Consider the following 24,172-nt stretch of genomic DNA (forward strand, 5'->3'; position numbering starts at 1 on the left):
GCGGTCGTGGTCACGTTGAGGCGTTGTTCACATCGGTTGTAGAGGCCGATACAGCTCTCCGCACGTTCTCACGCCATCTCTCTCTGTTGGGAGACCGACCCAACTATCTATCACTAAAAATCGGTGGTCTGCGCCTAGGCTAAAATAAGTAAAATAAATGCTGATGAAATACACATTTTATTGGGTTGGCACTTTGAAGTGGTAGATTCCCCTATATTCAATAATAACAACATGAATAGTCTATTCCACTTTGATCACCTGAATTTGATCACCCACGACTCCGGGCGACACTTTGGTGTCCTTTGATCACCTAGGCAATCTTATCCATGGGTGATCAAAGGAAACCAAATAAATAAATCGACGTAGTTGATTTTGCAAAATCAACAATTTGATACACTAGATAATAATATCGTTCAGTTGTAGATACAAGCTTTTGCAATTCCGGGCTTTTTGCGATAACCGTATCACGAGCACTTCTAATGGGATAGTTATGTTTTAATTCACAGATAAAACGTTTATCGCGACAATTTATACTTTAGCACTTGGCACGACTTGTGGTACTAATAATGTGAATATGTTTGTATTATTTGTTAAAACCTGCTAAGTGACTTTATCTCTATTATAAAATCTAAAGTAGGTATTAAACACCATAATTTTACTTTATTTTGTGAGTTTATAATAATTAACAAGATTTTTTCAGCTACTTATTTTGACGATTATGTCTTGCCAAAAATTCCATTGAATAAGTCTTACTCGTAAAAAGGAGTAAAAATCAAAATTCTAAAATTCCTTCTTCAAATAAAACATTCATTTTTTGTGTAACTGAGTTGTCGCGCTTCTTCTCAACACTAAACTCGTGAAATGTTTGTCTCAAAGCCATGCAAAACGACAAAACATTTGGATATTGAGGCACCTTAATGTTACTTTTAAAAAGCTTTTCCAAACTAAATTTTTACTTTATTTTCTTTGATACAAACAGTATAAAGTATCAAATATTTGTATTATAATTTTTCAATTTATTTTTGATAGGTACGGAACTATTCCCACCTCTCGTTCCCATCGCTGCAATTTCTGTGTAGCCAGGATCTACAGCTTGACCACCAAAAAACCCAACCAATGAAGGTCAATTTCTTTTACCAGATGTTTTCTTTATAAAGAACAAAATCTATATTTAAAGCGCTTAAGTATAACTTAGCTACTATTAAGTCCCGTAAGTTTGTTCCATACAAATATTGGTTAAGTAAATGCTGCTACTTGAGCTGTTAACACTGCTATTAACTTTGCGAGTGCACTTCGGTTATTTAGAAAGTGTTTTTCTGGACAGTAAATTAAAGAAGGTTAAATTGGAGTAGTTTGTTGAAACTTAAGTATTTTTGGATTAGTCTGGATCAATGTAAATCACAATACATCTTTATAACATGAAAGATATCCTTTAACTATGGATGTGAAAAAATAATCACACTCCCATGGACGTCGGGTCTCACAGACCCCTATCTAAAATTCTTCATAATTTCATATCTAAACCAATTTGAATTTATCAAAGAGTTGATATATATCTAATAACTATTAATAAAGGATCTAGTAGTAAATGTAATCAATTTTTAATCATTATTAAATATTTTTTTTTGCAAATTTAAAAAACAGACATTTTTCAGTGTTAATTGACTTGGCATCACATATAGGCTCCTTGATTACAGTCGATTAATAATAAATCAAACTAATATTTTTTTCCTTGCTAATTAATAACTGTGTAACATAAAAACATAAACAGAATTTCTGAAAGACATAAAGTAAAAATTTTGACAAGGGTTAAACTTACTAAAATTATAAACAGTGGCCTAGAACACTAAAGACAAATTATCTCTACAGGCATGTGTCATCTTTCTTTGAGAGCTTTGATGGGCAAAATGTACATCATTCAGAATCGGAATCTGCAGCAATGGTGCCTTCTAAGACATCTAAACTCAAAAGAAGGATCGTCTACAAGTAAAACCTTACTTCTGGAATGTTACTTAGATAGCTGGGCTAATAATATAGCTGATGTACTCAGATACCGCACCCTTCCTGGAATAAGTACGCAAGTGAAAAATGCCAACTTTTCAGGAGCGTAAAAAACTGTCCTAAAAATTTATTACCATTATTAAAAATATGTGTTATACATCAAAAGATAGCTAAAAATGTCTGTGAGGGGCCTATGTATTTATATTTAAAATACACTTAATAGGTTTTGAGAAAAACTTAAAAAAGAGCGTTGCGTACTTATTCCGCGAAACATATTTTAACACTTGTTGTTGTAATTATGAATATTGCATTGTTGACATGTAAAGGAATACATGCTGTTTGGTATTATTGCAGATAACCACTTATTGGCGTTCAGATTTAGTCGTGCATTCAACGTGTAAGTGTAGTTTACGTAGTTTTTCCTCGAACTATTTGTATTGATATAAATTCGTAAAAAGGATAACGTACTTTTACCTTGTGAAAAATTACATTACTTATGGTAGTATTTAAAATTATAGCTTTATTCAAAATCAAAAAGTTACAATATTTTTGCATAACTATATTATAATTTTCGGAAATTGCATTTTTAGGGAGAGACGAGCTATCAAAAGGACTAATGCCCGTTTTCACCATCAATCCCTAATTTGTAAGTGACCTCTATGGTGATACATAACAGGAATTTTATTTTTATAGGGGTCACTTAAAAATTTGGGATTAATGGTGAAAACGGACATAAAACTCATTTATTTTTGCAAGTAGGCTTTTATAAAGCACTTTTATAGTTTTACACTCCCCAGTATTAACCCAACCACTGCTTCAGGACATTTTTTTTTACGGAAGCGGTAGATAGATATTTTGTAAAGTACCATTTAAAACAGAAAATCCACAATCACCATTTGCAGACACCAAACCGAGGAATGAACTGCCGTTTGCAGTATTTGCGGACCAATACGATCTACAATCTTTCAAGAGGAGACTCTAACACCTTAAAGACAATCAACGCACCTGTAACTCACCGAGGAGCGGGTGTCTATGGGCGGCGGGTAATCACTTACCATCAGGTGATTCGTCTGCTCGTTTGCCTCCTTTCCCTTAAAAAAACTCAAAACATAACCACACAGAGGTCCGTTCAGTTAGAAAGAAAGTTGCAGAAATCACCAGACCTGAAAAATATTAACGAACACACAGAATTTTTTTTATAAAACAAGTTACCTACCTGAAAAAGAAAAAGAAATAAGAATGACAGTATACTTACCTCATCATGCGGTCGTCTGGAATAATACGGAGACAACTCGCGCACGATTGTATTTGATGCTTCGTGTTAAGGTTCGATTTATATTTCACTGAATAACGAACTGCTTGTGAACCAACCCACAAGCAGTTCTCAGCTGCAAGAAAACCCGAGAAATATTATAATGAGATGAAACGTGTTTGCTTCATAGATGACATTATGAAGATGATCTTCAGATTTATGTGACAAAAAATGATTCGGATTACCAGTGCATTATTTGGAGACCGAATTACCGAAGAGTACCGATTTCTATAAAATAATAAAACAACATTTTTATATCAATGACCTTTTATCAGGAGCGGACTGGTCAATTGAAGCTATAATGCTATAATTTAATGAGAACTTACAGAGCAGATAATAATACATCTGATATGACCATCCACCAGGTTACACTTCAATACTATAATGCGAACAGGTCGCTGCCTGCTGCTCTCTCCTGAACACTATAATCCAGACCTTATAGGTAGATATCCACAATCTTATACTGCATCTCACTTAACATCACATGCAACTGCGGTCAAATATGTACCTTTTGCTACCTAGTTCTGCGTTGAGTTTATGAAGTCAACAAAAGATCAGCTAGTGCTAAATTTGAATATATTGAATGGAATTTGAGGACAGATTTAAATACAATGTGAATATACCACAAATTGCAAAACCAATGATGAAACGTAATATTTTATCTGATACATCTGATCAAACTTTTTGATCCCCTTGGCTGGAGCTTAGCTCCAAGTACAGTCATGGCTAAGATTCTAATGGAAAATAGAATAGAAAGTATTTATTTGTTTCCAAACAAAAACTTTGGCTGATAAAAAAATAATAAGGATAGAAAGATAAGTAACTCATTAAAAAAAGATTGGATTAAGATACGGCATTATTTTGATTCATATTGACAAAATACAGATATAGATTGGTATAGGTAGAGAGAAAAAATACGTCAGCATCATCATTTCAGCTACAGGACGTCCACTGCTGAACATAGGCCTCCCCCAATGACTTCCACATCGCACGGTTGGAAGCACATAGTACGCAGAACTAACGGCCGATGGGCCAGCAAGGTTATGTAGCGGAGGCCAGGTACCGTAAAACGCAGCGTTGGGACATCCACCGACAAGGTGGTCCAACGACCTGATAAAGGTAGCTGGAAGGCCAGATGCAGGCCGAGTAAAAATACAATAATTATAATAAAGGACATTGGGAACTTTAATATGAGAAAATGCCCCACGGCGGACAAAGATGAAACGTATTTTATTTCAAAGCTTTATACTTGTAGGTATATTCACTTAAAGCGCTATGTTGTGAGATATGGGAATTCTGAGATATGACGAGTCTAAGTTGAAAATATATTTGTCTAAAATGATTTGATATTTTTACATGTTATGTTATTTGGCATTGCAGAGTAACCAATAAAAGTAAATAAAATAATATAAATAAATAAAAAATATAAATAAAATAATATAAATAAATAAAATATTATAAATACTTAAATTAATATTAGACAACATCTCATATATTACTCCAACCCAAAATAAGTAGCTAAGGCATTTGTGTTATGGAAATCGGGAACGACGAACCACAACACACCAAAACCAGAGACAATGTGAAAAGATCGTTTTCTATATTGTCCCGGCCGGAAATCGAACCCGGGACCTCAGGATTGGCCCGGCACAACTTGAAAACCGGTGTGTGCGCCTCTCCGCCACGGAGGTCGTCAAAAATGTTACCTAAGTGTAAAATAAAATAAAATATTAAAACTTCATTTTCTCAATATTCCCATATAAGAGAGAAAAAAAAATGCACGGAAATTCATTGGATATTAGTATGTATCATCTGTGATAGGTTTCGTTTGTGTCCGCTACTTTTCGAAAAGTGGGGCAAAAAGTTCCCAATGTCATTTAGCGATGCCTCTGTGAGTGCATTATACTGCAGCCGTTCACATAAGATCAACTAGATCAAGGCTGCTCAACTCCAGGCCCGCGGGACACAGTGTGGCCCCCAAAAGAATTTTAAGTGACCCGCGCATGTACAGTTTGAAAAAAAAAATAGCACCAAATAAAAAAACCCGCCGAGCACAGTACAAACTTTAAGATCTCTCTGAAGTTAGCTGTCAAAAATGTAGGTGATCCGTCGTTAACGACTGAATCCACCGTTTGGCCCGACTCTTCAAAAGGTTGAGCAGCCTTGAACTAGATGAAGGGTTTGAAATGAAATTAATTGCTAAAAAACTCAAGTGCTCTCTGAAACCTGTTTTTCTTTTACTTCGTCTTGAGCTATGTGCTGCTTTGAGTAAACTGGATGAAGCAAATTGAAAGTCCCTTTCAAATTTTGATGTCCAAGGGAACAAAACTATAGAAGCCTATAACATAGTGATATTTATTGTCTGCATGACTACAAAAGTTACCCACATTGAACTCGTTGGTGACATTACTTCCGAATCCTATAAGGTTCACGCTCGATCAGCCGGCGTGCAGCGATGGCGATCGATGCATTTTGTCTGATCGCCATCACTGCACGCCGGCTGATCGCGTGTGATTGCGTTGGTTTGGCTGAACCTTTAAAGAAAGAAAGAACAATTTTTATTTGGTCCAAAACTTATAGGTGCTTTTATACGCTTTGTTGAAGAGTGACCGGACCTGTGAAGCAACCAGGATAGAAACTTTGTCTGAGCCAGGAGTTTCATAAGGTCTGGAATAATAATGCAATTTACTGGACAAATAGGGTCAACACTACGAAATAGAAGGCACTTAATGGCACTACATTCCAGTGGCAAGTCCAATCTGCGGAGGTCTGCGGAAAGCTGGCGTCCGGTCGATCAAGTACCACCTGAAAAGAATACTGACTGCTCATCATACATACGAAAAGATGGCAATAGTTTTGTATCAGGTTGTTGCATTTTTCTGACCGTTAAACGTCTGACCATTATGTCCTTTTGATGACAATATTCCTTAAAATACATACAAACTTGTGTCATTTTATAATTAGGGACGCACCGATTGTTGCTTACTGCTTTGAAAGACGTAAAGATACATACCTTGTCACACTGGCAATACACGCAGAAGCTGATAAATGAACTCATGCGGCTCTGGAAAGATGAATATTTATCACGATTACTACGATAACGGTCCACTGAAGAGAGAGACAGAATTTAAAATGGATCTTGTACTCATAAAGACCGATTATTTTACCACCATTGTAGTGTTTGTATCTACGTACTAGATAGATACAATGCGCTGTCTCACGTACACAAGTGATAGGCAGTCACGTGACGTCGTTACGAGTGGGACGAGTCAGTCGTACGGCAGACGCCGGCGAGTACGGACGTGCCGCAGTGAGACGCTTGGTGTGACGGTGAGCCAGTGTGCACATTTAGGTACACTACAAGTGGCGACGAGGATAAATACACATTTTTTGAAAAATAAGGAAAATAAAAGGTCAGTAAAATACATATTTTTGAAATAATAATTAATTTGTAACAAACCTGCCATAATAATTAAAGTTCAGTAATGTGTCTGATTTTATCGAGTTATGGATAAAATAACGATTATTCTGCTTTGGAAAGGGCATAATTATTTTGTTGTATGAGAATAGTCAAGTTAGCAGGCGAAAACATTTTGGTTTTTATCATTATAAAATCAGATTTTATTAGAAATACTTATTATCAGCTTGAAAATAGCAATAAAGTGATTGGTGATAATAAGTAGTGATATTAGAAATAAATAAGTGTTCAGCAGAAATCGGCTAAAACAAAATAAAATAAAAATAATTAAAAAGAGAAGTAATCAGACCTATGGTAAAGCGTATCTACGAATTTTAATGTTGTTTATAACATAAACTACTTCCACCCACTCAGTTTGTCTAGATTTTTAACGTATAACTGTGGTATAACTTAGTACTTTATGTATGAGAATAGACATACCTACTCACATGAAATTAAACGCTGTTAATGTCGACGGCGTCCCAGCATTCGGTATTTATAAAAAGAAAGAATCGAATAACGTTCTGCGGTGGTATATTTGTGGTATTATATTGCACAATTAAAAGTGGATCCAGCAATTGGTCAACGGGGTCCGGTACAGGTGGAAGAATTGGTGAAAAGGGAGTCCCTTTATAGTTCTTAAGTAGTAATTTAAACAATGATGGTGGAGTCTGGCTCGCCAGTCTTGTTTTCACATACATAAATCTAGTCTAAGCCGCATGACTGATCTGGTTACCTCAGAAATGTTATCGTCATGTGGACACAGAAATAAGTGTTGTTGTCACTGGCTCTCACCGTGACTTCACGGGTGGAGTGCATGAAGCGCTTCATTGAAGGCCTACTAATGGATTGTCACCATTTCATATAGCATTCATTGCTCTTATTGTGCTGCAAATAAAACAATGAAAATCGATCGGATGGAACAGATGGTAATTTGTAATCGTTTTGAATATTCAAGGTAAGCAATCGAATCTAAGATCTTTCTACAAGAGCGCAGTCCCAGCAGGGTAGAACTTGCGTTTTAGCCAGAGGACGTTGTCTGCTGGATGAATGTTTCCCCTGAGGATATCCATAGTGACAGATTCTGTTCATCAATTGAGTTTGGGCCGGGCTTGTTGGTGGCGGTTCCGCCAGGGTTCCTTGATGTTTATTTACTAATATTATTCGTTTTTTTTTTGGGCATTTAATAGAAAACGATTTGTTTTTGGAGGCATTTTACGATAGCGGCAGTATATTTAACTACTCAAAACAAAGTTTACAAAAGACATCTGGTGCCATAGGGCAATACAAACATAGGGCAATTTTAATCTGACAAAAATCATACTTAACACATTTTTAGCAATGAAATGTGCGTATATTGACCACCTTTATCGTTGTTTAATTAATTCATTGAATTAATGACCGTGTAATTTAGTATGGGGTCACCGGCATTGTGTTGAGAATATTTGATGGAACAACGCTAGCCGTAGAACACTTATAAGGACGAGTTGCCCGATGTCTAAGTGGCTCGTAGTTGGATTAGTCACCCGACAGCCTGGTGTGTATGACATGTACCACCTTAGGCAATTTGAGCAAGTCGTGAAATTGTATGTGTGTGAAAAAAAAAGTGTTTTCATTAAATTGGATAAAGCGGTAACTATAATGTTTACTGTAAATGTTAAATGTAAATTAAATTAGTTCAATTAATTATTCAATGTTCTTTAAATGTAATTCAATGGGAATACTATGAAAAAAAAAAAAAAGGAAAAGTATTAGTGGAGTGAAAATAAATGCAATAGTTTTAGTTGTCAGCGCTCTAAAATCTGATGAGTACCTAAAGAATAAAATGTTTACTTATCTTGCATATAATTTGTTGAATGTTGAATTGGGAATAAAAAGTGAAAATGAAAAATGAAATGTTTTATTTCATAAATGAAAATGGTTTACAGCATATTTACTACTTGATATTCTGGTACTTGTACATTCCTTTTAAGTTTGAAATATTTAAGAAAAAATAATGTTTTACGCATAATAATATTTTCTTAAATAAGCTTGAATTGAATCCCGAAATCAGGCATAATTTTGAGATTCATTGATAAAGTTTCAAATACCCTTGAATAAATAAAATAAAAGTTATTTATTTCAAGCATGGGCCATAAAAGTATTAGTAACAAAGTTCTTAGAATCTACGTTAGTAAATTACAATACAACTACAAGATTATACACAAGTAAAATATGATAGTTTTAAATCTTTGAAGTTCCTCACGGTTTCTGGTTTAAGAAGAACGTTATTTTCGTTAGGAATTATAATTCATTTACTGATAAATATGGTAATTATCAATTAAATGATTTATACTAGAAATAAACTGATAAAACATTAGCTATAAACATTGCTTAAGCGCTAGAATAATGAGCGTAAAGAGCACCTGCGGATTTACAACGATTCAATAATTTATATCCTCTTATCATCATCATCAACAGACCTTTGAGGTCCGCTGCTGGTATAGACCAGCAGCCTCTTCCACTTTGGTGCAAGGTTTTGTCATAAGTCTTCACGCTTGGCAGGCGATTTGGAGAACGTAGTTTGTGTTTGGGATTCCTAATAACAAGCGTGTATTGAGTATGCAACATGACCGTGATAGGAAGATGCCTGAGGGCCCAGTACCTTTGAAATAGTAAGTGAAGAATAGTTGGATTGGATGTTCTCAATTCGTTGGGTTGGAGACTGTACCAGGATGCCGTAGCGTAGCTCGGTGGAAATAAGTGTTTGCCTGTGGTATCTCCGGATAGTGTGGTGCAATAGTACCTACGGTACTCCTAGGTGGTTTAGTCGGATCTTGCTGAGTAGTAAGGTCTTAAGAGGGGAGACTGTACTAGAATATTGTGAATGTATTCTGGTAGAGGGTGGTGTTTGCCCTGAGTAGCCAGTTGGAATTCGGTAGTGCTATATTTATTTATTTATTTAAACTTCAGCACACAAACTAACAATGCACTGTGGCGGACTTAATGCTGGATGGCATTCTCTGCCAGTCAACCACGGGTCGTGTAGAAAGAGTAAGGCGGTGCAAAAAATTTACATTTTTGATAATAAACCTTACATAAGATTACATTAAAATAAATAACATAATACAAATAAATATAATAGACATACACATAAATACATAAATATAATAATATTATAAATGTACACATCACTCATGTCTGAGATAGCGAGAAAATGGAGAAAAAGGTCATTCCTTGAAATATTTGCGCAGAGCCCTTTTGAAAGTAAATTTGGAAGAAGGTTTGCGTAATTTGGCCGGAAGGCCGAGCGAAGATTTCTATCGTGAGTGGAGTGGAAGTACTGAAATTTATCTTTTAAATAAGATGGAGAGTCAGGATTGAAGAGAATCGAATGAAGCATACAAAGTGAACGAAGATATCTACGCTGTCTGATGGGAAGCCAACCAAGCTGCGAGCGAAAAGGGAGATGTTCTGAGGTGAGATACTTCTGGCCTCTGAGTTAATCGCCTGTGTGGCACTCGCCTTTGTGGCACTCGCCTGTGTGGCAATCGCCTGTGTGGCACTCGCCTGTGTGGCACTCGCCTGTGTGGCAATCGCCTGTGTGGCACTCGCCTGTGTGGCACTCGCCTGTGTGGCAATCGCCTGTGTGGCACTCGCCTGTGTGGCACTCGCCTGTGTGGCAATCGCCTGTGTGGCACTCGCCTGTGTGGCACTCGCCTGCGTGGCACTCGCCTGTGTGGCACTCGACTGTGTGGTACTCGCCTGTGTGGCACTCGCCTTTGTGGCATTGGCCTTTGTGGCGTTGGTTATTGTGAGCACCAGTAATGTAACAGTGGTATTTCGTGTGTAACTTACTTTTTCAATGGTGGTGCAGTAGGATCTGGCAGTGTGTAGCTAAGATCATAAAGTCATTGGTTGATTGACTTAGGCCTCCCGAGGTAGGGTAGCAAAATGTGGACCGCGATTGTGATACCTGGGACTCATTCAATTTTTGAAGTAATTTTTGGTAATGATGATTTACCACATGGTCTTAGTGACTTCAATGTAGCAATTATTAGGAATTGTGACTGATACTGACTGTTATTCTTAGTTTTTCAAAGGAACATACGAGGACGCATGTCGCGCAGGATGGCCGTGTGCAGACAGTCGTGAGCGCGTGCACTAAACTGGAATACGGGCGCGGCACCTGGAGGCGAATCGGCACATCACCGTTGGACGCGTTTCCGCAGAGCCATAATGATCATAGCAGGATGGATCGAACTGACTTTCACTCCTGACGCCGACAAGAGAAGAGATCATCGCTTGATGCTCATTAAATTGGATATATACTGATATCCGTTAAATTGGATGCACCCGTGATATCCATTAAATTGGATAAACCCTGATATCCATTAAATTGGATGTACCCTGATATCCATTCAATTGGATGTACCCGTGATATCCATTAAATTGGATGTACCCTGATATCCATTCAATTGGATGTACACTGATATCCATTAAATTGGATGTACCCTGATATCCATTCAATTGGATGTACCCGTGATATCCATTAAATTGGATGTACCCTGATATCCATTCAATTGGATCAAATCAAATCAAATTTCTTTATTTGCGTAATTCCAGGTACATAAGTGGTCTTACATAGACTTGGTAGGTTTCACTGATATCCATTAAATTTGATGTACACTGATATCAATTAAATTGGACGTACCCCCGATATCCATTCAATTGTATGTACAGTCGCGGAATGAAAAGGTTCGTCACCTTAGTGTCGGTTTTCGCTTGCACTAGGTACTGTAAGAGTCAAACCTGCCAACATAACCGTGCAAGAAACAGTGCTGCTAACATTTAAATAAATATGACGTTTGCTAACGAATAAGGTTTTGCTTGTATATTTTTCTATCCCATCAGTGCAATGCAATGATGACATTGGCCAATTGACAATAGTTTTTTTTATTTAATAGAAATAATAATGGCAGGTTGAACCAACAAGAAGGTTTTAGTTTATCATAATAATCTTCTTGACAAGATAAATCGTCAAACAACTTTGATCTGAATAATTTTGAACTTTACTGACGAACAGTTAAAGATTATTTTCACTAACTCGAGATTATTCTGTAACATAGTTTCAAAAGGTAATATGTGCTCGCGATTCGTTGAAGGGTGACTGTACCCTGATATTCATTAAATTGGACGTACCCCTGATATCTATTTAATTAAATGTACTCTGATATTCATTCATTTGGATGTAACCTGATATCCATTAAATTGGACGTACCCTGATATCTGATATCCATTAAATTGGATGTACCCTGATATCCATTCAATTGGATGTACCCTTGATATCCATTAAATTGGACGTACCCTGATATCCATTAAATTGGATGTACCCTGATATCCAATAAATTGGATGTACCATGATGTCCATTAAATTGGATGTACCCATGATATCCACTAAATTGGATGTATTTTTTTTTCAGGCAACTGATATCCTTTAAATGGGATGTAACCCGGATCTGTTAGGTAGCCTTGTTGTTTACTAAATTCAAATTAACTTATTTGCATTAATTGAACGTAACTGAAATTGGATGTTTATTAAAGTAATATATAATAGATATAAAAAAAAAAAAAAAAAAGAGAGTGAGACGTATGAGTACAATAATTCAGTCGGTGTTATCGCTGTATAGCGATCTTTTCCATACTTCTATTACAATAATTAACCTTACATTTACTTGACAAAAACTTTCATTAAAATTTATTAACAAGGAAGGGATGTAGTGTTTGTATCTACGTACTAGATAGATACAATACGCTGTCTCACGTACACAAGTGATAGGCAGTCACGTGACGTCGTTACGAGTGGGACGAGTCAGTCGTACGGCAGACGCCGGCGAGTACGGACGTGCCGCAGTGAGACGCTTGGTGTGACGGTGAGCCAGTGTGCACATTTAGGTACACTACAACCATCATTGGTAATTGGTATGTTTTTTTGATAAACACACAGGATCTGATAGTCTTACAAGGGTATTTAGTGCAAGAAGTAGTGGTTCGGATACTTAAATGACTGAAACTAAGTTAATGTGTGCTTTGTTAATGACTAAATTACATCTAAATAAATGTATCAATATCGGTATAAAACACAACATCGCCAAAAGTTTCGTAAAATAATTAGGCAACTAGACTTGCACAAAGATAATCTACGTAGAAAATAACGTATCAATTGTTATATATTATTATTCGAATAAAAGTTTCGTGGAAGAATTAGGCATCTAGACTTGCACAAAATTACCAGCGTAATGTGCACAAAAGTTTCGTGGAAAAACTAAGCAACTAAACTTGCACCACGATACCCACCAAATAATATCCTAAAATAAGTATGCAACAATAGATACGCGAAAACATTTTTTAAAGTCTTCGTGGAAGATGTACGTAACTATTAATATGCTATTATTCATACGGAACTTTAGTAAACAATTAAGTGCAAATGTATTTACTTCGTTTTTGCTATGGAAATTTAGATATTTTAATGTTGCAATATTTTACATATTTGTACATAATTTCTTCATTTTTAAGAGAAAAATTATGAAAAAAATTGACAATATGTATTACCTCCTTCTTGATTTTTTAGTGCAATAAAAAAAATATCGCACAAGTGGACTTGCATACTTATTCCAGGGGGGGTGCGATACTTTCTGCCAGTATGTATTCTTAAACTAGAACAATTTACAACAATTATAATGATATAATATAAAAAAAACATAGTTGACAAATCACATCCATACAAATATGTTTGTATGGAAATTATAGTCATCGGGTCTCCCAGACCCCGATAAAATTTTGGATGGTTATTACTCACGTAATAAGTGCCGGAAGATGCGATTTTATGCCTCCTCGGTCCAAACACAGTTAAAACTGAAGCTACTGAGATGGTCGAGAGCAGCACGTGGCGGGAAGGTGTTTAAACCGAGAAATTGACAAGGGGGGTGGGCCTCTGAGACCCGACGTCCATAGTTAAAGGATATGATTGCTTGAAATCTTTCACCATGAGAATCCTACATTATTCCTGATGAACAAAGGCAGTACGAAGTTCGCCGGGTCAGCTAGTATTATATTAAAGACAATTCATCATCATCATCATTTCAGCCATAGGACGTCCACTGCTGAACATAGGCCTCCCCCAATGACTTCCACATCGCACGGTTGGTAACGGCCTGCATCCAGCGCCTTCCCGCTTATCAGGTCGTCGGTCCACCTTGTGGGTGGACGTCCCACGCTGCGTTTTCCGGTACGCGGCCTCCATTCCATAACCTTGCTGCCCCATTGGCCGTCAGTTCTGCATACTATGTGCCCTGCCCACTGCCACTTCAGCTTGCTAATCAGTCGGGCTATGTCAGCGACTTTAGTTCGTTTACGGCAATTAAATATCAGAAATTAGCATGTTGTGACATAAGAGTGACTTCGTAGCAACGCCAAGGGGACGCTGAAGTCACTTGTTCAGCATATACCCATCTAAAAGATGCTATTTAGCACAAAAAAGTGTAGTATAATGTAACAACTGTACATTTAAAACGATAACTCATCTTTTACCCGTGACAGTCCCATACAATATTTCATACATTCGCCCTCATTCACATCTAATTCATCCAAAAAGGCCATTCAACCTGCCAAAAACACTTAGGTGTGAATAATTCCAACGCGGCGGAATGACGGAGCGGAACCATTGTATGGGCGATAGCTGTTTGTAGGCCAGTTCAAATGGGACGGGTTTGAGTGGCGGCATTGTGTATTAAAGGGTTAAGTTACGCCAGTAACTTTGAATCGGGTAATTTGGTGCTTGATGATTGTATTGACTGGGCCAGAAGTAAATTGTCATAATAGTCATGTAAATGTAATCTGCAAAAAACTCTTTTTTGATAGTGGTTTTACACGTCCCTGCTGCAGAAATTGAAGGTGGGCCAATCTGAGAAGAGGTAGCAAAAAAAAACTCATTTTTGTCAGCCTAATTTCTTGTCATTGGCTTAAAAAATAAATGATCGTTACTAAGTACTCGTTTTCAAAAATATTTTTGAACGAGGCGACGTAGGGGAGAAGTACCAAATACTGGATATTTTTTGAAAACTTAAAAAAAAACTCATACAAATTCAAAAATTTATTCACTAGTTGCACTTAAAATTATTGCGTATCATTATACTTTAAGTTAGTAAACCAAATTATGTCTTAACTCTTTTATTTATTTTTAAAAATAAATATTTATCCAAAATGGCACAAATCAATCATGAAATTTTGTGTACCCTAATACTGGATACTGTATCTTCCTAATATCGGATATCCCATATTAGGATAACAATTTAATATGGAGGCTTATTTTCGGCAGTGGACGTCCTATGGCTGAGATGATGATGATGATGATGGTCGCGGTAGCTCGTTTATTAGGTAACTGAATTATTTTGTTATTTATTGCTAGTTTTTTTTAATTTTTTTTTTATCCACAACGAGGAAGCTCTTGGCCTGTATCTCACCTGTGTGATGATCAGGCCGAAGGTGGAAGCGAGCTTCACCCGGAATCCTCAACCACGGAGGAACTGGCTATCTTGCCTCTAACTGCCGGAACACAACAATGCTGTTAACATTGTTGTTATGGCCACAGACTTAGGTAAGGTAGTTATAAAGCTAATTTGCGAACGTCGAAAGCTCTCAAGCCATAACAACTGTTGACCCAGTAAACAGTAGTTAATAAGCTCCTTTTCCATTTTAGGATAAAAAGTAGCTTCTCGTCTTAGCTTCGTTTTAATTAACTGGTCTATTGTTATACATCGGTTTTTCACAGCTTTCCAATGTTGATCGAGCCCCGCGAAAAGCTTTGGATGCTTTTAAATATCTCATTTCCTTATTAATAATAGCATTTTATGCATGTCACACTGTCAGAAGAATAATAAATGCTACAATTTATTTAGGTACCCTTATACTGGATACCCAGTATTGGGTATAGCTAGGTATCCAATATTGAGGTAACTACCTATTTTTACAAAAAACCGTTATGAAATTTTAAACCTATTCCAATTATCTAGAAAACGCATTTAATATGCTTCAATAACTTTATACCTGGCTATTATGTACTATCACTAAAATAAAAACATCACTTATCATAGTTTTATTGCCTCCTGAAGTCAATAACAAAAATAAAACGACGAAAGAAAATCGCACTTTAAAATTTGATTGCCAAGTAAAGAGAAATATAGCGATGCCGTTTAGGAAACTATCCCTAACATTGCATTGACCAACTGGTTTTAAATATTTCATGAAGATAGCGTTGTTACTTTTTCAGTAATTGGAGTATCCAGTATTGCGCACGTATCCAATATTCGGTTCCGCTCCCCTACTACTTATTATGTACCATCCTAGACTGCATCTCACTAAACATTAGGTGCGATTGCGGTCAAATACCTGCCTTGTTCTGCATAACAAAAATAAATACTCACCTACCAAAGTGTAATTTACTATTAGGTCCGAATATTAACAAAAAATCTCAATCGCCTAAAACCAAACGTAAGCTGATCATGTAGAAATGTAAAATGACACACCCAGATGCAAGCTCTCTCCTCCTCTTGGTCCGAAAGTCTTAAACTTAGAAAATATAGCTCTGAACTATTTATAAAGCTAAATTCCTATTCCAGAAATGTCAAATGCCTGCAGTATCTATTCTAAGCTGGCAGCCCTCTCACGGGCGGTGCATAAACAAATATTGTCATAACTCCGGCGGGATTTGTTTAATTTGACACGCTGTCTCTTTGCCATAGAGTAAGGATGCAGAAGTGACGTAGGAAGTGTTTTATGCCTACGTAAAACTGTCTTGCTTTTGGTTATTCTAAATCTATATCTATAAAAGCGAAAGGTCACTGATTGACTGACTCACTCATCACGAAATCTCAGAAACTACAAGTGCTAGGAGTCTCAAATTTTGCATGGGGGTTCCTTTTAGATCGTAGGTGCTTACTAAGAGGATTTTAAGAAACTATACCCCTAAAGGGATAAAACGGGGTCCACGCGTACGAAGTCGCGGGCGGCCGCTAGTAAATAAATATAATTACGCAGAACTGACGGTAGATGGGATAGAGAGGTTCTGGAGTGGAGGCCACGTACCGGAAAACGTAGCGTGAGACGTTGAACCACAAGGTGGACTGACGACCTCACAAAGGTAGCAGGAAGGCGCTGGATGCAGGCCGCTACCAATCAGGCGATGTTTAAGTCATCCTGTGGCTGAAATAATGTAAACTTCCATAAGAAAAGTTAAACAAAATAACCGAATTAACTGATTCGTTAAAAGCACTCACAACCTTCGACCTAATATTTGCCCCATTGATTTGGCCGTAAAAAGTATATACGAATTCCATTACTTGTTACGCCTTGTTGCGTACGTAAACCGTTTACGACATGAGGCCATAACTTCAAATGTCGTACACGGCACATCTGACGTGTTTGGGAGAGTGTAAAAATATTGGTTTATAGTTTAGCAATAAATTAGTATTTTTCAAAAAGAAGTAGTTAAGTAATCTAAGGGTAAGGAGTATCTGAGTAGCACCACTTAACTTAACACGTTGAGTGCGAAACCAGGTCTATAGACCTTGTGTACGTCTCGCTTACCGTGCGGCTAAGAAAATTATAGTCTTCCTTGTCGTGCGAAAGGCATAACTTCAATTGGGTCCGGTGTAGGAAAGTGATGAATATATATCTATGATGTATTCTTAAAATAGAAGCCAATGATGTACCTACCTTAATACCAGGTTTTTAGACCTGGTACCGCACGGAAGTAATAAAATGTCTTCACAATGCGAAACCAGGTCGAAGCACCTTGTACCCTGCGCACCTGGTACCGCACCCCACGCTAGCTTCGCGCAGCCAGTGTTGCGCGAAAGAAACGCACATGTCGACATGGTGTCAAGAGAAACAAACAAAATCAAAACTGCAAATTGATTATAATTTAATTTGCTACACGATTTGTTGCTAATTTAAATAATGTTTTTCGTGACAAACATTTGAAGTTGTAACTAAATGTTATTAAATAATATGTTTTCTTTAAATATAGCTTATTTAAGTATTTATGCACGTATGTCTTATTTGTAAAATGTTTAGACTACATTATTAAAACATCTTTGTTTGTTACTTTTTAAATTTTTATTAAAACTTAATTTAAACTATCGATATTTGTATTTCACATCCCTAGAATACCCACCAGACTTTCCTACTTCAGTGCGGCACAGGGTGCATAAGCCTTGTATTTTGAATATAGCTATAATTTTTATACTAAACAAGTTATTCACGAACGCCTTCAGGTGTATGTCAATAAATGCATTATTATTAATATTCAAAGAAAAAAAACACAATATCTATTAACATGAAGCCAAAAATAAAATTAATATATCTTAAATATTACAAGGTCTTTAAGCCTTGTGCCGCCACAATGTAAGTTTTAATACCAGGTTTACTGACCTTGTACCGAAGGAATGGAAAGTATTAGAAAGTTACTGCCGCAGCAAAGGTGTTAAACCGCAACTCTAACGATAACCGGTGTTTTTTTTTGTATGTAGTTTGACAAATTTTGACGTTTGATAAAGTTAAAATAAGATGCAACCCTTTTTTTCATCATCATCATCATCATCTCAGCCATAGGACGTCCACTGCTGAACATAGGCCTCCCCCAATGCTTTCCATGTTACCCTTTTTTACGGGGAAAAATAGCCTAACCAACAAAAGTGGTTACAGTCACAGGTTGGATGTCCAGTAGTCCAAAAGTGGTTATAGGAGTAAAGAACAGGGCCGGTTTTCACTCATTTATATCACACAAACATTTGCTCCCAGTGGGATTTGAACCACCAACATCTTTTACGCCATCTACAATATACTACAATGCGGTATTAAGCCAGGTATGAAAGAAACACGGGATTTATTTATTTAAAATTATTTATTACTAAACTACAAATAGTATACATTTTTACTTTGCTTTTCTCATTCCTATTTAAATTCAAAGGCACAAATCGTGTCGCCTCTGCGCGTCATGATCTATGACCATTTCCTTGCAAGTCAGAGATAAGCTAGCCAAATAGAGAGGTAATCTCGGCACTAGTTTTATGGGTTTATTACCGAGCGGGGAACGACCTACTTTATTTGGTGGAGTTGGATTCACATTGCATTTTACGAAGGTGAATAAATTCGCCAGAAACTTTATTTTATATGATGAAAATAGTCCAGTGAATTTAATGCCAACGTGTAAAATATTGTGGAGTGAAATTGTAACTTTGTTGATAGTCGGGTCAACTTTTATGTGAAATGGAATTCACTTTTATTTAGAGCCTCAACACACTCTATTTTCAACCGACTTCAAAAAAGGAGGAGGTTCTCAATTCGACCCGTATGTTTTTTTTTTTTTCTATGTTTGTTACGCGATAACTCCGCCAATTATGAACCGATTTGAACAAATTTTTTTTCGGCGTATAGGTAATACCTCAAGGGTGGTCCCATTTAAATTTAATAATAGAAAAAACAACCCCCAAGGGTGGAAAATTGGGGATGAACTTTTTTATACGCAATATCTCCGCTGATTATAAATCAATTTGAACGATTATTTTTTTGTTGAATAGGTATTATCAAAAGGGTGGTTTCATGCGAATTTGAAGAAAATATTTCACCCCCAAGGGTGGAAAATTGGGGATGAACTTTTTTATACGCAATATTTTTAATTTTTAGTTTTTTTTTTTGTGTTCACGCATTTGAAGTCGGTTTTATTTTTTTTAAAAGTTAATTATTAGCATCGACGATCGGATATTTAGCCGTTTTTAAGAAGCTGAATGCAGCGACCACACATTTTGCATCGCACGCTTAAAAACTCCAAACGCGGCGATTGAGTTGCTTTTCGGAAGTTCGACGCAGTGACAGTCGCTAAAACGTGTGATTCTGATACCGCGTCCGAACGCATGAAGTCGCCAAATCGCGATGATGCATCGATAGAGTCGCTACAACGCGCGATTCCGCTACCATGTCAGAACGCATGAAGTCGCCAAATCGCGATGCTGTATCGATAGAGTCGCTAAAATGCGCGATTCTGATATTGCATCCGAACGCATGAAGTCGCCAAATCGCGATGATGTATCGATAGAGTCGCTAAGCCGCATGGTTCCCATACCGCGTCCGATCGCATGAAGTTGTGAAATTGGTATGCTGCATCGATAGAGTCACTAAAACGCGCGATTCTAATAACGCGTCCGAACGCTTGAAGTCGCCATGTCGCGATGTTACAGCGTACAGAGTTGCTAAAATACGCGATTCTGATACGGCGTAACGCATGAAGTTGCGAAATCGCGATGTTACATCGATAGAGTTGCTAAAACGCGCGATTCTGATACCGCGTTCGAGCATATGAAATTGCGATGCTGCATCGACAGAGTCGCTAAAACGCACGATTCTTAGCGTCCGAACGCAAGAAGTCGTGAAATCGCAATGCTGCATCGATACAGTTGCAAAGTCGCAGATGTTAAAAATAACATTGTCTGCCCTAGCCCTTTAACGCCAACCTGCAAAATATTACGCGGAATTAAATTGTAACTTTGTTGATAGTCAGGTCAACTTTTCTGTGAAACGGACGCAACTTTTGTATTAATTTTTGTTGCCGGTGGGCCTCGGAGGATAAGTTGTGATAATAGCGTAAATTCAGAGGATATTAGTCCCTCTTGGTTGCTGCTGAAATTCTCAATGAGTTGAGGATCGCTCCTTGTTCCTTCACTTAGCGTTTTATATCTTTCCTTGTTGTATTTCCTTGTGAGCATTTGCATTAATACAATGTTCTGGGAAAAATACAAAGATGAAGGAAGTTAAAACTGGTAGGTAATAAGTGAATCCTTCTTAATCTTATACTATCTTGTATCCGCGGCCTTGCCCGCGTGAATGTCGGTTTGCCACAAAAATACTTTATCGTTTGCGTTCAAAAACCGGGATAAAAATTATCCTGCTTTTTCCTGGGTGTCAAAAAAGTCAGTTTAGTGGTTTAAGCGTATTAAAGACAGAGAGCTATTTTGCCATTTATACTTTATTTATTCTTTATACTAGTTGTCACAATAGATCGATAACCGCAGTGATAAGTCTACTAGGAGTTGATTGAACTAGAATAGTCGCTCAACTAGTAAGTTAGTATTACAAGTACTATGAATCGCTACTTCAAGTAGACTCTCTCATCAGTCAGTTGTCAATTTAATCAAATCTACGTGACCCTTTCTTAGAATTTACTCGTCATGTCCATATTGTCATTATCCGTCAGTTGGCGTGCTATGTGCTATGTTAGTTGAAGCTACCATCGTGTTGGATGCTAGTTTTGACAGTTTGTTGCGAGTGTGATGTATACTCGAGGAAAGGGACAACTGTTGATATTTGTTATCACTGAGGTGATGGTAGAATGAATATTTGAAACTTTGGATAGAAATGGAAGGTTTGTGAAAAATTAATGGCTTGCATTTTTAAACCAATTCAATCCAAATAATACTCCTAATTGCTTTTGCTTGTAGTTTTTAAAAAAAGTCCATCGATCGGGGTCGCTCTACATACCTATTCTCAGTGCCGTATTAACCCAAATTAATTAATTGGGGCATCATGAAGGCATTAAAAAGAGCCAAAAAATTACATAAAACTATTTATCGCAAATTCGCATCAAGTATAGTCTTAATCCGACACTGGATATTATTGCTATTTTTTTACTTTAGTACTCGTTGGTTTAGCAAATAATTTATTAGCATCCTTATGAGTTTAAAGTTAGTCTACTTAATAAAATAAGCTTCCCTCAAAGAGCCCTATACGTGTAAAACACTGTCTCCCGCATATTTGTGCGTTTTTGATATTTTGCTTATTTAAGCAAAATATTGAAAACATCCAACCGCTACTAATCTGCTAACTTTTAAAAGTTGTCTGTCCATCGAGCAGGTGATTGTCCTCTACGTTAACCATGACATTGTCTCCACTGTAGCGTTTACTCTATTCGTTCTACAAATAATCTTATCTTAAAGATATGACAAACACACATTGTAAATATACCTGTTTTCTTTTGCACTTGTGATATTAGTGTATTTAGTGTACATTCTTTGCTGTCAAGTACTATTCTTGCACTAAAGCCGATTTTTAAGAACCTCTTTCTTTCTATAAAAGTGTAAAGCTTACCTATACAGGATAAAAACGATAAGTGATCTTACTCGACTATTCCTAAATTTAATTATACAAGATATCGAAAAACTGGTTACTGTTCCTGAAAGTGCTTCACGAGCTCTTTCAAACGGTACCAATAATAGGTTACAGTTTTACGATATATTGTATAGTTTTTAATATTATGCGGCTGTTCTAAATGTATGGAAGCTGGAAACATTGAATTTTCGGATTCTGTAACCTATTACACCGGTCAACAAAAAAATTTTTTTTTTTTGCGCATGGATTTTACTTATTATATTCTGATTATATAAGCAAATTTATATAAAAAAGTGCGATTACAAATCGAAAATATTTGCTTTTTAAAGAGTTATAGCGATTTGAATTTTTCATCTTCATACTAGAATGTCTCTAAAGATGCACGTCACATTCTAATTGGGATATATTTATAGATAATAATGGGGGCTTATTCGCAAGAACAAGAGGCACGCTTTCATCAAAATATAGTGGGATTTAAGAGACGACGTTACCAAGGCCAGTAGGTAAACTGTAAGCATGATAGGGTTAGATTTTTATGAGAAAAATCTTCTATGGAACATGACAGGAAATTAGAACTTTTCATTTTTAATAAATATTTGGACTCTATTTTAAATTTTCTCTTGTGAGAATGAATCTTAAATGGATGTTTGGTATGTTTTAATAATTAGAAAGAATGAAAGAAAGAAAGAAAAAAAAATATTTGGCAACATATTAAATCATCTCTATGTTCATGTTTCATACATTCATTGATATAAATTTTTCTATTTTTTACACATAAAAGCAAATTCAGAAAATTTTTTTGTTGTTATTCTTATTTCTAGATATTAAAGCAATAAAAATAAGCTATGCATAACCCGTGCGCAAAAATGCTGTAGACAGTTGTTATTGATACCGTTTGATAGATCTCATGAAACACTTTCAGGATCAGTTACTAGTTTTTTTATATCTTGTTAGTTTTGAAATAATCGAGTGAGATCACTTATCGTTTCCACCCTGTATACACTCGTTCGCAATATAGAACACTCGACAATCCAAGGCATCCGTCGATGTTACGCCACACTAACACGACATTTCTTCCGTCGACAAACATTCGACGTTCGGCCCGTGTCGTTCGTTTACAAACACCGACTCGTTAAGTGGCTGGGGCAGACGAGCGTTGATATTGGATATTATTTCTTGAATATAATATAAATAATTTATTGACACAGAAAACGTTTATAATAGTAGCTAGGATGACAAAAAAGGAGATTATAACTGGGACAACAAGCTCCCGCTCAGCATTTATTTATCGTGACATGTTCGAAAGGGCATGACGTCCTCAGTGTCACTAAGATTAGGTATTGCGCATCCCTTCGAGGAGACGCTGACTTTTAATTTTTTTCTTTCCTTCATTTATCGAGTAACTTGTTAATTGAATTACTACAAAACGCCTCTATTATTATTAGTCTGTAAATAAGTATGTAAGTATATTTAAAGAAAGCTTACTAATATTTTAGACCAGATCATTTAATTTTGGGTTCAAAATCCTTAGGGTGGGTTGCACCATCTTACTTTAACTTTGACAAACTTCAAAAATCTGTCAAAATCCATACAAAAGCACCGGTTATCGTCAAAGTTACGGCAAAGTTAGGTGGTGCAACTCAGCCTTAGTCATTAAAACATTATTTTCAAAATGCCAATGTGAAAACGCGCGTCTAAAAACCCGCCCGTCTGCACACCCCGGGTCGTTAGCCGGCGTTTCGGACGTTAATGTGGATTCCGCTTTACTTTATCACTTCCCTTTAACAGTCCAAGCTTTTTAGTGAATTACGCTTAAGCGGAGCTTTTGTTCCTACCTTCAACCAATTTGCATGGCTTCCTGATTAGGTAATGTTTTTATTAATTTAACTGATGATTGTTAAGTTATTTGGTAACTCTTGATTGTTAAGACGTATAATTTTAATAATTTAATCATTATGAATACAAGATAAAGCTTTTCAAAATTTGGCATAGTTAAGTTTTGACTAAATTAGGCGATTATCACACTGCGCGCGCTCTGCCCCGGTCCGCGTGATTTCATCCCGCGCGCAGACGCATTGTCAGTGTGTTGTGCCGCGCGTGTTTTCCATACAAAGTGAGGTACTTGCATACAATGATTAAATCTGTCGTCCCGCGTACCGTGGCGGAGCGCGGCGCAGTGTGATAATCGCCTTACACACCAATTT

General features: G+C 36.7%; 1 protein-coding gene and 1 long non-coding RNA gene across 2 annotated transcripts in view; one reads left to right on the plus strand and one right to left on the minus strand.

Annotated features, from left to right (window-relative positions):
• Nucleotides 1–24,172, plus strand: part of LOC135083170 (ADAMTS-like protein 3) — a 428,341-nt gene that overhangs the window by 172,520 nt on the left and 231,649 nt on the right. The gene's annotated exons all lie outside the window — the stretch shown is intronic.
• LOC135083528 (uncharacterized) lies at nt 5,650–6,378 on the minus strand. Its single transcript, XR_010259634.1, has 2 exons — nt 6,327–6,378; nt 5,650–6,118 (listed from the first exon to the last, which is right to left on the minus strand). It is a non-coding gene; the product is annotated as an uncharacterized LOC135083528 (long non-coding RNA).

The sequence above is a fragment of the Ostrinia nubilalis genome, chromosome 23 (assembly GCF_963855985.1).
Source record: "Ostrinia nubilalis chromosome 23, ilOstNubi1.1, whole genome shotgun sequence".
Taxonomy (NCBI): Eukaryota; Metazoa; Arthropoda; class Insecta; order Lepidoptera; family Crambidae; genus Ostrinia; species Ostrinia nubilalis.